At 45.6% G+C, this 12,262-nt stretch overlaps 1 protein-coding gene across 2 annotated transcripts in view; it reads right to left on the reverse strand.

The window, feature by feature from the left end:
- mapk8ip1b (mitogen-activated protein kinase 8 interacting protein 1b) overlaps positions 1–12,262 on the reverse strand; it is a 186,428-nt gene that overhangs the window by 86,393 nt on the left and 87,773 nt on the right. Inside the window, exon 1 of one of the 2 annotated variants that reach the window (XM_078204368.1) lies at positions 283–369. The exons of the other annotated variant lie outside the window; for it this stretch is intronic. The gene's annotated coding sequence lies outside the window, so the exon portion shown is untranslated. Of the gene's footprint in view, positions 1–282; positions 370–12,262 lie in introns of those variants that run through there. 2 annotated transcript variants of the gene reach the window in all.

Here is a 12,262-nt window from a genome sequence, read left to right on the forward strand (position 1 = left end):
ATTCAAGGGAGGAAACCGGAGGAAACCCACGCAGACATGGGGAGAACATGCAAACTCCACACAGACAGTGAACCAAGCCAGGAATCGAACCTGGGTCCCTGGCGCTGTGACACAGCAGTGCTAACCACTGTGCCACCATGCAACACGTTAACAAAACAATTAACTCACCATTAAGATCGACGGGAGCTCCCTGTCTCCCACACCTTATCTGGAACCAATCTGGCTGACAAGACTGCTAACTGATCTGATTCTGTCATACAGTGCAAGCCCATAGCCACCTACCTTCAGTTTAAAATCCAGAGTTCAGCTGTAATTTCCTTCCCCCATGTAAAGATCATCTTCTGATCCGTTACAACAGGCAGGCAAAGGGTCATAAATGGGACTCTGGCAGAAACAATGCAGCTTAACTCTTGCACTCAGTCACACACACACACACGCGCGCGCACACACACACACACTGCTAAACTCTCAATGCCCCATTGAAATTCATTACCTCATCCATTGCTGCATTAGATCATCCCTTTCTACAGCTGTCTCTGGCAAAACAGGACTGGCCCATCCTTTATTGATCTTGATGGGTCAGCGCTGGGCACAGGTTCAGAATGGTTTCTCAGTTGGGGGAATATTGTCTGACTGGAACAGTTTATGGATCATTTACAGTTACTACTGCAGTAAGGAAGCCATTAAATATCACACACGTATTCTGCAGGAGACCAGACGTCCCGCTAGCTCTTTCCTCAAAGCATAAATCGAATAATTATAGGTCTCGAAACTATCCTACTCCATAACTTGTTGAAATAAATGTCTGTTCGACAGATATACAGGGTAGAAATTACTGTCACTTCTGTGCTGAAAGGGATGTTTCCCCTGTGGAAGAGGCAGAACTAAAGAAAAACATATTATGAGGGGAAATGGGCGAACAGACGGATGGGTCAAGTGCCTCACCCCCCACCCTCGGAAGCAAAGGCAGTGTGTAGCTGACTCATAGAGTCATAGAGGTTTACAGCATGGAAACAGGCCCTTCGGCCCAACTTGTCCATGCCGCCCTTCTTTTTTAAACCCCTAAGCTAATCCCAATTGCCCGCGTTTGGTCCACATCCCTCTATACCCATCTTATCCATGTAACTATCTAAATGCTTTTTAAAAGAGAAAATTGTACCCACATCTAATACTACCTCTGGCAGCTTGTTCCAGACACTCACCACCCTCTGTGTGAAACAATTGCCCCTCTGGACACTTTTGTATCTCACCCCTCTCACCTTAAACCTATGCCCTCTAGTTTTAGACTCCCCTACCTTTGGGAAAAGATATTGATTATCTAGCTGATCTGTGCCCCTCATTATTTTATAGACCTCTATAAGATCACCCCTCAGCTTTCTACGCTCCAGAGAAAAAAGTTCCAGTCTATCCAGCCTCTCCTTATAACTCAAACCATCAAGTTCCGGTAGCATCCCAGTAAATCTTTTCTGCACTCTTTCTAGTTTAATAATATCCTTTCTATAATAGGGTGACCAGAACTGCACACTGTATTCCAAGTGTGGCGTTACCAATGTCTTGTACAACTTCAACAAGACATTCCAACTCCTGTATTCAATGTTCTGACCGATGAAACCAAGCATGCCGAATGCCTTCTTCACCACTCTGTCCACCTGTGACTCCACTTTCAAGGAGCTATGAACATGTACCCCAAGATCTCTTTGTTCTGTAACTCTCCCCAATGCCCTATCATTAACTGAGTAAGTCCTGCCCTGGTTCAATCTACCAAAATGCATCACCTCACATTTGTCTAATTTAAACACCATCTGCCATTCGTCAGCCCACTGGCCCAATTGATCAAGATCCCGTTGCAATCGGAGATAACTTTCTTCACTGTCCACTATGCCACCAATCTTGGTGTCATCTGCAAACTTACAAATCATGCCTCCTATATTCTCATCCAAATCATTAATATAAATGACAAATAACAGTGGACCCAGCACTGATCCCTGAGACACACCGCTGATCACAGGCCTCCAGTTTGAAAAACAACCCTTTACAACCACCTGTCAAGAAGCCAATTTTGTATCCATTTAGATGCCTCATCCTGGATCCCATGAGATTTAAGCTTATGCAGCAACCTACCATGCGGTACCTTGTCAAAGGCCTTGCTAAAGTCCATGTAGACAACATCAACTGCACTGCCCTCATCGACCTACTCGCTGGATGCCAGCTCGTTTCCCCCCAGATATAACGCCCTATGATTTTAAAGTTAAAGTTTATTTATTCGTCACAAGTAAGGCTCACATTAACACTGCAATGAAGTTACGGTGAACTTCCCCGAGTCGCCACACTCCGGCGCCTGTTCAGGTCAATGCACCCTAACCGGCACATCTTTCAGATTGTGGGAGGAAACCAGAGCATCCGGAGGAAACCCACGCAGACACGGGGAGAACGTGCACACTCCACACAGACAGTGACCCGAGCCGGGAATGCGAACCCGGGTCCCTGGCGCTGTGAAGCAGCAGTGCTAACCACTGTGCTACCGTGTCGCTCAAGACTGGCAGGACTGACATATGAAGGGAGACTGGATCGACTGGGCTTGTACTCACTGGAATTTAGAAGAATGAGAGACAATCTCATTGAAACATGAAAATCCTGACAGCACTGGACAGGCTAGATATGGGAAGAATGTTCCTGATGTTGGGGAAGTCCAGAACTAGGGGAGGGTCTAGAGGCCAGCTAAACAAACCTAAACAGAGGGACCTCCGCCCCTCACTGTCTGGCTGGCAGCTCCAGCAGTCCTGATTACACCAAGAGCACATCTGTGGGCACTGCCAGGATACAACCAGGTCCACGAAGGAGGCGCGATGGATCGCGAAGCAAGGCAAGTGTGGGGTATTGGCCATGGAGGCTTTGGGCAGCTTGGAGAGGAGGGCAATGGCGGTTAGTTTTACAGAGCAGCATGTAGGAAGGAGATTCCTATCTTAGTTGTGGGGGGAAGGGTGGTTTGCCCCCTGATGTGCCAAGGGCACCACCTGAAGATAGACCCTTTCCTTCCTGCCCTTTGATAAAGTTTTAAAGAAACAGTCTGCCCACTCCCACCACATTATGACACAGGCGGTGTAGTGTAGGGTCAACTGATTTCTTATCAAGTTCAATTGTCCCTTATTGTTCATTTAGATATGGCAGGTGGGTTTCGGCACTTGCCCACCTACCGTTTTATAGGGGTGGGCAGGAAGGTGGTGGGATGGACACCTGCCATGTTTTGCCTGTCCCCCCCACAAAGTACACCTGGTGCGAGCACACAAAATCCAGCCCAAGAGGGTCTTCCATTTAAGACAGAGATGAGGGTCTTCAGAGGGTCGTCGATCTGTGGAAATCTTTCCTCCAGAGAGCAGTGTAGACAGGGTCACTGAATATTTCTAAGGCTGCATTATAATCTTGACTAATGAGGCAATCGAAGGGTGTAGGGGATAGACAGGAACGTAGAGGCCACGATCAGATCAGCCAATGGCAGAGTAGGTTCGATGGGCTGAATGGCCTATTCCTACTCCTAAATTTGTATGTTCATATGTCAATGATACTATTTTATGAATATTTAGCAGGCTGGTGTCAAATGTTTCTCTGTCATTTTAACAGGAGTTTCAGCCTCATTTTAATAAGAGCATGCAATGATGTCACCCACAGTCACTTCCATTCAGTAACTCTTTGGGTTGCACAAGTTATCAGAGACTCTGGGCAGGATTTTCCGGCTGCGCTCGCCCCAAGGCTGGAAAATCCCACTCGAGGTCAATGAACCTTTACATAGTTTGGGTCCCGCTCACTACGGGGTTCCCGTGGTGGGCAAGACAGGAAAATTTGTCGTCTGGGTTATCTTCTCTCTCAACATTATATAATGAGAGTACAGGTGAGACATCGTAAAGAAAAAAAGACTTGCATTTATATAGCTCTTTTCACAACCTCTGCGCGTTCCAAAGCACTTTACTGTCTATGTGCTTTTTGAAATGTAGCCATTGTTATAATGTAGGAAATGCAACAACCAGTTTACACACAGCAAGCTCCCCTGAACAGCAATGTGTTCATGCCAGATAATCTGTTTATAGTGATGCTGACTAAGAAAGGGAGATCCAGAGATGGTTCTGTTCCCCAGAGGGAAGTGTGTCTGTGGAACAAGCTAGTGGCTCACGGGGAAGATGCCGATTTGCTGAATTCCTTTTGAGCAAGATTTGGGCTACAAGAAGATAGAGACGGAATGGTCAAATGGGCAGATAAGTGGCAGATGGAATTTAAGCCTGAAAAGTGTGCGGTGATATACTTTGGAAGGAGTAATTTGACAAAGAAGTATTCAATGAATGGCATGACACTAGGAAGTTCTGTGGAACAAAAGGACCTTGAGGTGTTTGAAGATAGTGTTGTCAACCTGGGTACAAACAACACTAGGCACTAAGAGTACTTAAACTTCCAAGCTTTAATTACTTCTGCACAAGTGAGAACACAATACAGCGCAAAGCATTGCAAGTGTCCTCCCGATTCATACAGACAAAGTAGCAGTTATAGTTCACTGTATCTTGCTCTTTGAAACTTTGATATTGAATGGGTCTTATTTTCACCCTGTGGCCAAGGCTGGGGACACAATGTGAAACTGAAACAAGGTTTAGATTAGTCGCTTATCTTGAATAGGCAAGTGCTGGCCTCACTGAAGGCCTTGTTTACATATTTGCTGACAGTTGCCTTGTTGTTATTGTAACTTAATTTTCCACACCAGCATCTGCAGTTTTTAACTGCTTTTAACCATAGTTTCACAAGTTCCAGCACCCCTGCAGTCCTGTATTTGAAGTGAGCATCCTTAATCTTGCAGAACAAAGTGAATTAAATCTTTGACCATAGCTGGAATTACAACCTAATTTCCACATTAGGAGGGTGGTGATAAAGGAATATGGGACACTTGCCTTTAGCAATCGAGGCATTGATTACAAAAGCAGGAAAGTCTTATTGGAGCTGTATAGAACTCCAATTAGACACTTTACAGCCTTCTGGACTCAACACAGAGGTCAAAAATTTCCAACTGTAAACTCTCTCCTCCCATTTTGTTTTGTTTCCTTTGCAGATTTCAGTTTTTCTCTTATTTGTTGCTTGCAGTTAGCCATTTCAGACACATCTTTATGCTTCTTCATTTCTTTCCTTGACCAATCTCTACTCCCTTTGTCTTCCACCAGATCACAGGCCTTCCCTTTGTCCTTGTCCCACCCACCCCTTGCTCAAAGCCTATGATACTTCCACCTTGTGCCAGTTCCAATGAAGGGCCACAGACCTGAAATGTACTGTGTTTCTTTCTCTATGCCGATGCATCTACGTTTTTATTCCCGGATTCTTTCACCAGTTGGCCTGGGTTTCTATCTGGCCTTTCACCTCTCCCAGGAGATTGCACAGCGGGTGAGTATATAATATGTAATGTCAGAGTGTGGGGAAAGCTGGATGGGCAAGAGTGCCTTTTCCTGGCTGCCATTGTTCCTATGAGGGTAACTCATGCTGAATACATTTCATGATGGGGATGGATGGTGGGGGAATTAGAGGATTGTTAGGATTACTGTTGTCTAATCTCAAATGCTGGGTGTCCATGTTTTCCTTCAGGTCTCAGACATTTTGTGGCTTTTGATGGAGTGGCTAGAATGGATGATGAGCCGAATGGCCTCCTTCTGTATTGTAAACTATTTTAAGATTTGCAATGGTGGGTTAAGGTGTGACAGTTAAATCCTCCAGAGAGTAGTAAAGAAAGGGGGAATTTACTCAAAACATTTTTTCTCATTCAGTTTGAATGAATACAAGTTTATTTCTTTATTCAATCCATTCATGATCTTATGTTTGTGAGTTGTGCGTGTCATTAGCATGGCCAGTATTTATTATCCATCCCTAATTTCCTTTGGGAAGATGGTGGCGAACTGCTTTCTTGAACGCTGCAATCCGTAATGTGCAGATATGCCCACAGTGCTGTTAGGGGAAGGAGGCTCCAGGGCTTTGACCCAGCAACAGTGAAGGAACAGCGATATAGTTTATATCAGGAGCGTGGCTTGGAGGGGAACTTGCAGGTGGTGGTGTTCCCATGCATCGACTGCCTTTGTTCTTCTGGGATGCTGCTCTTTGAAAGCTGCTGTCGAAGCAGGAGGCTTGATGAAGGAGGAGTTGCTGCAGTGAGGGAGTGAATGATTAAGGTGATGGATGGGGTCGTGAGCAAGTGGACTGCTTTGTCCTGGATACTGTCCAGCTTCTTTGGTGCTGTTGGAGCTGCACTTATAGAATCATAGGATCCCTACACCACAGAATAGGCCATTCGGCCCATCGAGTCTGCACCGACTCTCTAACCGAGCAACTTACCCACACCCCAACATCCCTGTAACCCCATATATTTACCATACCTAATCCATCTTGTGACACTAAGGGGCAATTTAGCATGGCCAATCCACCTAACCTGCATATTTTTGGATTGTGGGAGGAAACGCAAGCAGACACAGGAAGAACATTGAAACTCCACACAGTCACCCAAGGCTGGCATTGAACCCAGGTCGCTGATGCTAAGAGGCAGCAGTGCTAACCACTGTGCCACCATGCCGCCCCGCATCTGGTAATGGAGAGAATCTGTTTGCTTTCACTTCAATGTGACACATACCTGGTAGAAAGGGAATTATAATGATTTTTAAAATTCATTCATGGGATGTGGGTGTCGCTGGCTGGGCCAGCATATATTCCCCATCTTGAATTACCCTTGAATGGAATAGCTTGCTAGGCCACTTCAAAAGGGCATTTTAAAAGTCAACCACATTGCTGAGGGTCTGGAGTCACATGTAGGCCAGACCAGGTAAGGACAGCAGGTTTCCTTCCCTAAAGGATATTAGTGAACCAGATGAGTTTTTACAATCGACAGTGGTTTCATTTAATTCCAAGTAAAGAGGTCGTTTCTGCTTTAAGGTGAGCTGGGGCGGCACAGTGGTTAGCACTGCTGCCTCACAGTACCAGGGACTCGGGTTCAATTCCCAGCTTGGGTCACTGTCTGTGCGGAGTCTGCACATTCTCCCGGTGTCTGCGTGGGTTTCCTCCCACAGTCTGAAAGACGTGCTGCAGTACTGTGGCTGCATTCGCATATTCACAGCCACAACCATCCCCCCAGCCCTCCACTCCTCCTCTGTCATGTGCTGGTTAGGTGCATTGGCTGTGCTAAATTCTCCCTCCGTGCACTCGAACAGGCGCTCGGGAATTTTCACAGTAACTTCATTGCGCTGTTTAAAAAAAAGTGTTTTCTTTAATTTTAAAAAAGCCTATTAACATCTAATTGCAATCAGAGAATACACCGTGGGCAATTTCCTAGCATTTTAATAACACTGGTGGTGTATATGAAATGAGCCCAATATTGTAATGTCAGAAGCAATATTATTTATGCACAGCATGCAGTATTTTAACAGGTCCTAACATTCGCGTATCTTTGGATCGACAATCATTTGTTAACAAAAATTAGCATTTGACATTTCACGGGATCATTGTGTAAATTGGTGTTTGGAGCTGGTGCAGATGTGGCATCTACAGCATAACACTGTTTATTGTAAGTGTAGACAGAGGCAACCCACTGTGAGGCACTTGTATAGACAGATTATAATGAACATTGTTCTGTTTATATCCCTCATCTAGAACAACGTGAGTCTGAATACATAAATTGGACATCAACAATGCTTTCTCATTTGTAATGGAGGAAGGATGAACATGCTCAGTGGCCAATTTGTATAAAAAACAAAGCTAACTTTGTCATGTCGCACATTCACGTCTTAGAATTAGCTGAATTTTATGCTGGGAGTGTCGGGGGAGGGGTGTGAATTGGTGGGGATGATCCCACCTCCGCCTTGTCCATTCGCCCCTTTAGCCATTAAAAGGTTGACCATCCTTTAATTGGTTAGGGGTGAGACGTCCACCCCCTCACCAAGTATTCCTGCCTCAGTGAGATACCGCCCACTTGGGATGGCTGGCAGCACTCATGCACCAGCAGTGCCCCCATGAGTGTTGGTCACTGCTGGGACTGCAGCAAGTTCAAGAGGAATGCGTTCATCTTTCGAGCCAGGATGGAAGGTGAAATGAAAGGGAAATTTCACGGTAACTTCATTGCAGTGTTAATGTGAGTCTTACTTGTGACTAATAAATGAACTTTTACTCGAAATTGGGGTTTCACCCAGACCAGGCTGGCATGCCCCATTAAGTTGTTGAGGGGAGTGGGGGGACCATGTTTGGAAGGGTAAGAGGGGAACTTGGGAGGGATGGGTCATCAAATGGGCAAAGGGTGCCCAGAGAGAAACCCATGCACCCCCTGGCATAAGGCTCACCAGGTTTTACCTGACAGACTGTTGACCAGGATTCAGTCTCTCCAGTAATGGACAAAGAGTGCAGAGGAGATTGATCTGGATGGTTCAATGAGGACTTTCAGCTGCAAGCTGAGGATGGAGAAGGTATCATTGTTCTCCTTGGAGCAGAGAAGATATCTGACAGAGATGTACAAGATTATGACAGGTTTAAGGTGAGGAAGGTAAAGAAAATCTATCGCCATCAGCTGAGAGTACAAGGGCTGACAGACACAGATTTGGGACAAGAGATGCAGCAGAATGTAAGGAAGAACTATTTTAAACAGCAATTGGCAAAAACCTGGAACTTGCTGCCTTCGTGGATGGAGGAAGCAGCGATGATTGATGATTTGAGAAGCAAATTGGATGGGCACTTGAAGGACTACGGGGACAGAATGGGAGAATGAGACTAACTACATCCAGTCCCGAGCTGGCATGAGCTCGATGGACTGAATGGTCTCCTTTTGTGCCATAATGACCTGATGATACCTCCATTATTGCCAAATACATCCATCTAAATCTTAAAAACTAGGCAGCACAGTCACCTTCTGGGTAAATCCCCAGGATGGTTGGGTGGGGTTGGTATAGAAACCCTGGTTAGACTGACAAAATAAATTATGAGAGAGAGGCGCACAATAAACAAAATCAGACGCCGCCTCGCATGGCTATCTGACCCTTTTATCCCCAGATGACATTTCCCCTGCCTCAGCATTTCACTGCTGAATGTGGAATAAATTGCTGGAATAAGCACTGGGTTATTTTAGCCCCGGGCTGTGCGTTCGCGAGGAATATATAATTTACTGCATCAGTCTGTTCCCAAACTGGGACACCGAGTTCAACTAACAATCAAAACCCTTTTCACCATCGTACAAAATTATCCCCTTATGTTGTGAGCATTTCTAAGAGGAAAATAAACTCAATAAAAACTGAAAAAATTAGAAACTGCTGACTCTCTAATTGTAACCATTTATGTACCATCACTGTACCCGTCTACTGTTCCTTGACTTAAACCCTCTCCATGTCCACTGGCCATGCACCGTCATCCCTTTTGTTGTTTAATTACTCCCACTTTACAGCCAACCGCAGGTCTTTCATAGAATCTTAGAAACCCTACAATGCAAAAGGAGGCCATTTGGCCCATCGAGCCTGCACCAGCACCAATCCCACCCAGGCTCCATCTCCCCCTGACACCAAGGGTCAATTTACCATGGCCAATCAACCTAACCCGCACATCTTTGGAATGTGGGAGGAAACCAGAGCACGCGGAGGAAACCCACGCAGACATGGGGAGAACGTGCAAACTCCACACAATGACCCGAGGCCAGAATTGAACCTGGGTCCCTGTCGCTGTGAGGCAGCAGTGCTAACCACTGTACCACCCTTTGTTCTTTCCTTCCTCCCCCTGCCTTCTCTGTACTTGCTATATTCAATCCCTTAACAAGGCCCCAGTTCTAATGAAAGCCATTGAACTGAAAGGTTAACTGTTTCTCTCTCTCTCACACCACAGAAGCTACCTGACCAGCTGACAGGTTTCCAGCATTTTCTGATTGTATTTCAGATTTCCAGCATCCGCAGTATTTTCCCTGTTTTCTCGGACTTGTTTCCCGTTTGTAGATGTAAAGACTTCTATTCATCCACTGATATTCTGTGCCAACAATGGGGTGGGGGTGGGGAGTCACGAGCAGGCTGCGTACTGGGGTAGTGCTCTGTAACAATAGTCAGCACTGGGTCAGTTGCGAGCGCAATGAAAAACAATTAGTGGATGCTTGGTTTATTAGCTCTGCAACATGACCAGAGAAAGAAAGTGATTCCAGCATTAGTACTGTTGGGTGATTGAAGAGAGAAAAGGGTTGCTAACGTTACAGAGACTTACTGAGTCTTTAGCACAGGGACATCAAGCCATTCAGCCCAACTAGTCAATGTCTTCTTCCATCCTACTTCATTTCACCCCATCTGTATATCCTTTGTTCAATTCTCCCTCATGAGCTTATCTGGCCTCCGATTAAATACATCTGCAACACTTTGTTTGAATTTGATTTATTGTCACATGCAGTGAAAAGTATTGCTTCTTGCACACTAGACATACTGCTCATGAAATACATAGAGGAGAAAGAAAAGGATTTTTTTTAGTTTGAAGTTTATTTATTAGTGTCACAAGTAGGCTTACCTTAACACTGCAATGAAGTTACTGTGAAAATCCCCTAGTCGCCACACTCCGGCACCTGTTCGGGTACACTGAGGGAGAATTTAGCATGGCCAATGCATTTAACCAGCATGTGTTTCGGACTATGGGAGGAAACCGGAGCTCCCAAAGGAATCCCACGCAGACACAATGAGAACATGCAAACTTTGTACAGACAGTGACTCAAGCTGAGAATCAAACCCAGGTCCCTGGCGCTGTGAGGCAGCAGTGCTAGCAACTGTGCTACCGTGCTACCCATAGGGTACAGAATATATTGTTGCTACTACAGCAAGGTTGAAGAGAAAGATCAACTTAATCTATGATCAAAAAAAGTTCAAAAGCCTAATGGCAGCAGGGAAGAAGCTGGTCTTGAGTCGGTTGGTATGTGATCTCAGACTTTTGTATCTTTTTCCCGATGGAAGAAGGTGGAAGAGAGAATGCCCGGGTCGTGTGGGGTCCTCGATTATGCTGGCTGCTTTCCAAGGCAGAGGGAATTCTCACTATTCTAGGGGTAAAGAGGTTTCCCCTGTATACATTATTGGATTTATTAGTTACTACCTTTTCTCTGTAGTTTTAATCTCCTTCTGTCAGACCATCCCTCAGCCTTCCCTTCTCCTGAGGAATGAGCCCCAGTCTGCTCAGACTTTCCTAATACTTAGAGCCTCTCAGTGCCTGTATCATCCATATAAATCTTTTTTTTTGCATCTTCGTCAATACCTCTATGTCCTTTTTATAAGATGGAGGGCAGGACTGTGTATGGGTTGTAGGTACAAGGCCGTTCTGAAAAGAAGGAGATAGATACCAGTGATGGTGATGCTGTGAGAAAAGCTAAAAGCCAAGGAGATGATCAGTTGAAGTACCTGCAGATGTTTAGGAATCTGAGCTGCATGTCAATCGACTGGGACTATGACAGATAATGAAAGACATTTGGGAAACAACAGCATAAAGGGCAGAATTTTCCCGTCCTACTCACCACGAGAATAGTAGCAAGCGGGACACGGACCATGCAAAGGTCTGTGGGCCTCGGGCGGGACCTTTCGGCCTTGGGGCGAGCACTGCCAGAAAATCCCTCCCATATAGTTTTGTCTAGGCTAATGTCCACTTGAAGGGAGCTTGAAGAATGCAGGAAAGAATCTGAGAGCATGCTGGGCAATTTTGAATAAGATAGAACTCAATTGTCACTCAAAGTGACAACTGAGTGAGGTCATGCATTGATGGCAGAAAGAACAATAGGCATTGTGAGTCACCAATTAAGCAACCAGTCAGGTTTGAAGCAGTCTGTTCTGGTCCAAATGGGGTGGCGCGGTGGCACTGCTGTTTCATAGTGCCAGGGACCCGGGTTCAATACCGCGTTGGGTCACTGTCTGTGTGGAGTCAGCACGTTCTTTCTCCCAGTGTCTGCGTGGGTTTCCTCCGGGTGCCTCGGTTCCCTCCCACAGTCCAAAGATGTGCTGGTTAGGTGCATTGGCCATGCTAATTCTCCCTCAGTGTACCCGAACAGGCGCCGGAGTGTGGCAACTAGGGGATTTTCACAGTGACCTCATTGCAGTGTTAACGTATGCTTATATGTGACTAATAAATAAACTTTATAGAGGCCAGACCAGCAACAACAACTTGTATTTATATGGCACTGTTAATGAAGTAAAATGTCCCAAGGCACTCCACTGGTGTGGTCATCAAACAAAACGTTGAATGCTGAAGTCAATTGATTGCAACATTTTCAGAT

This window comes from Mustelus asterias, unplaced genomic scaffold (assembly GCF_964213995.1).
Source record: "Mustelus asterias unplaced genomic scaffold, sMusAst1.hap1.1 HAP1_SCAFFOLD_312, whole genome shotgun sequence".
NCBI lineage: Eukaryota > Metazoa > Chordata > Chondrichthyes > Carcharhiniformes > Triakidae > Mustelus > Mustelus asterias.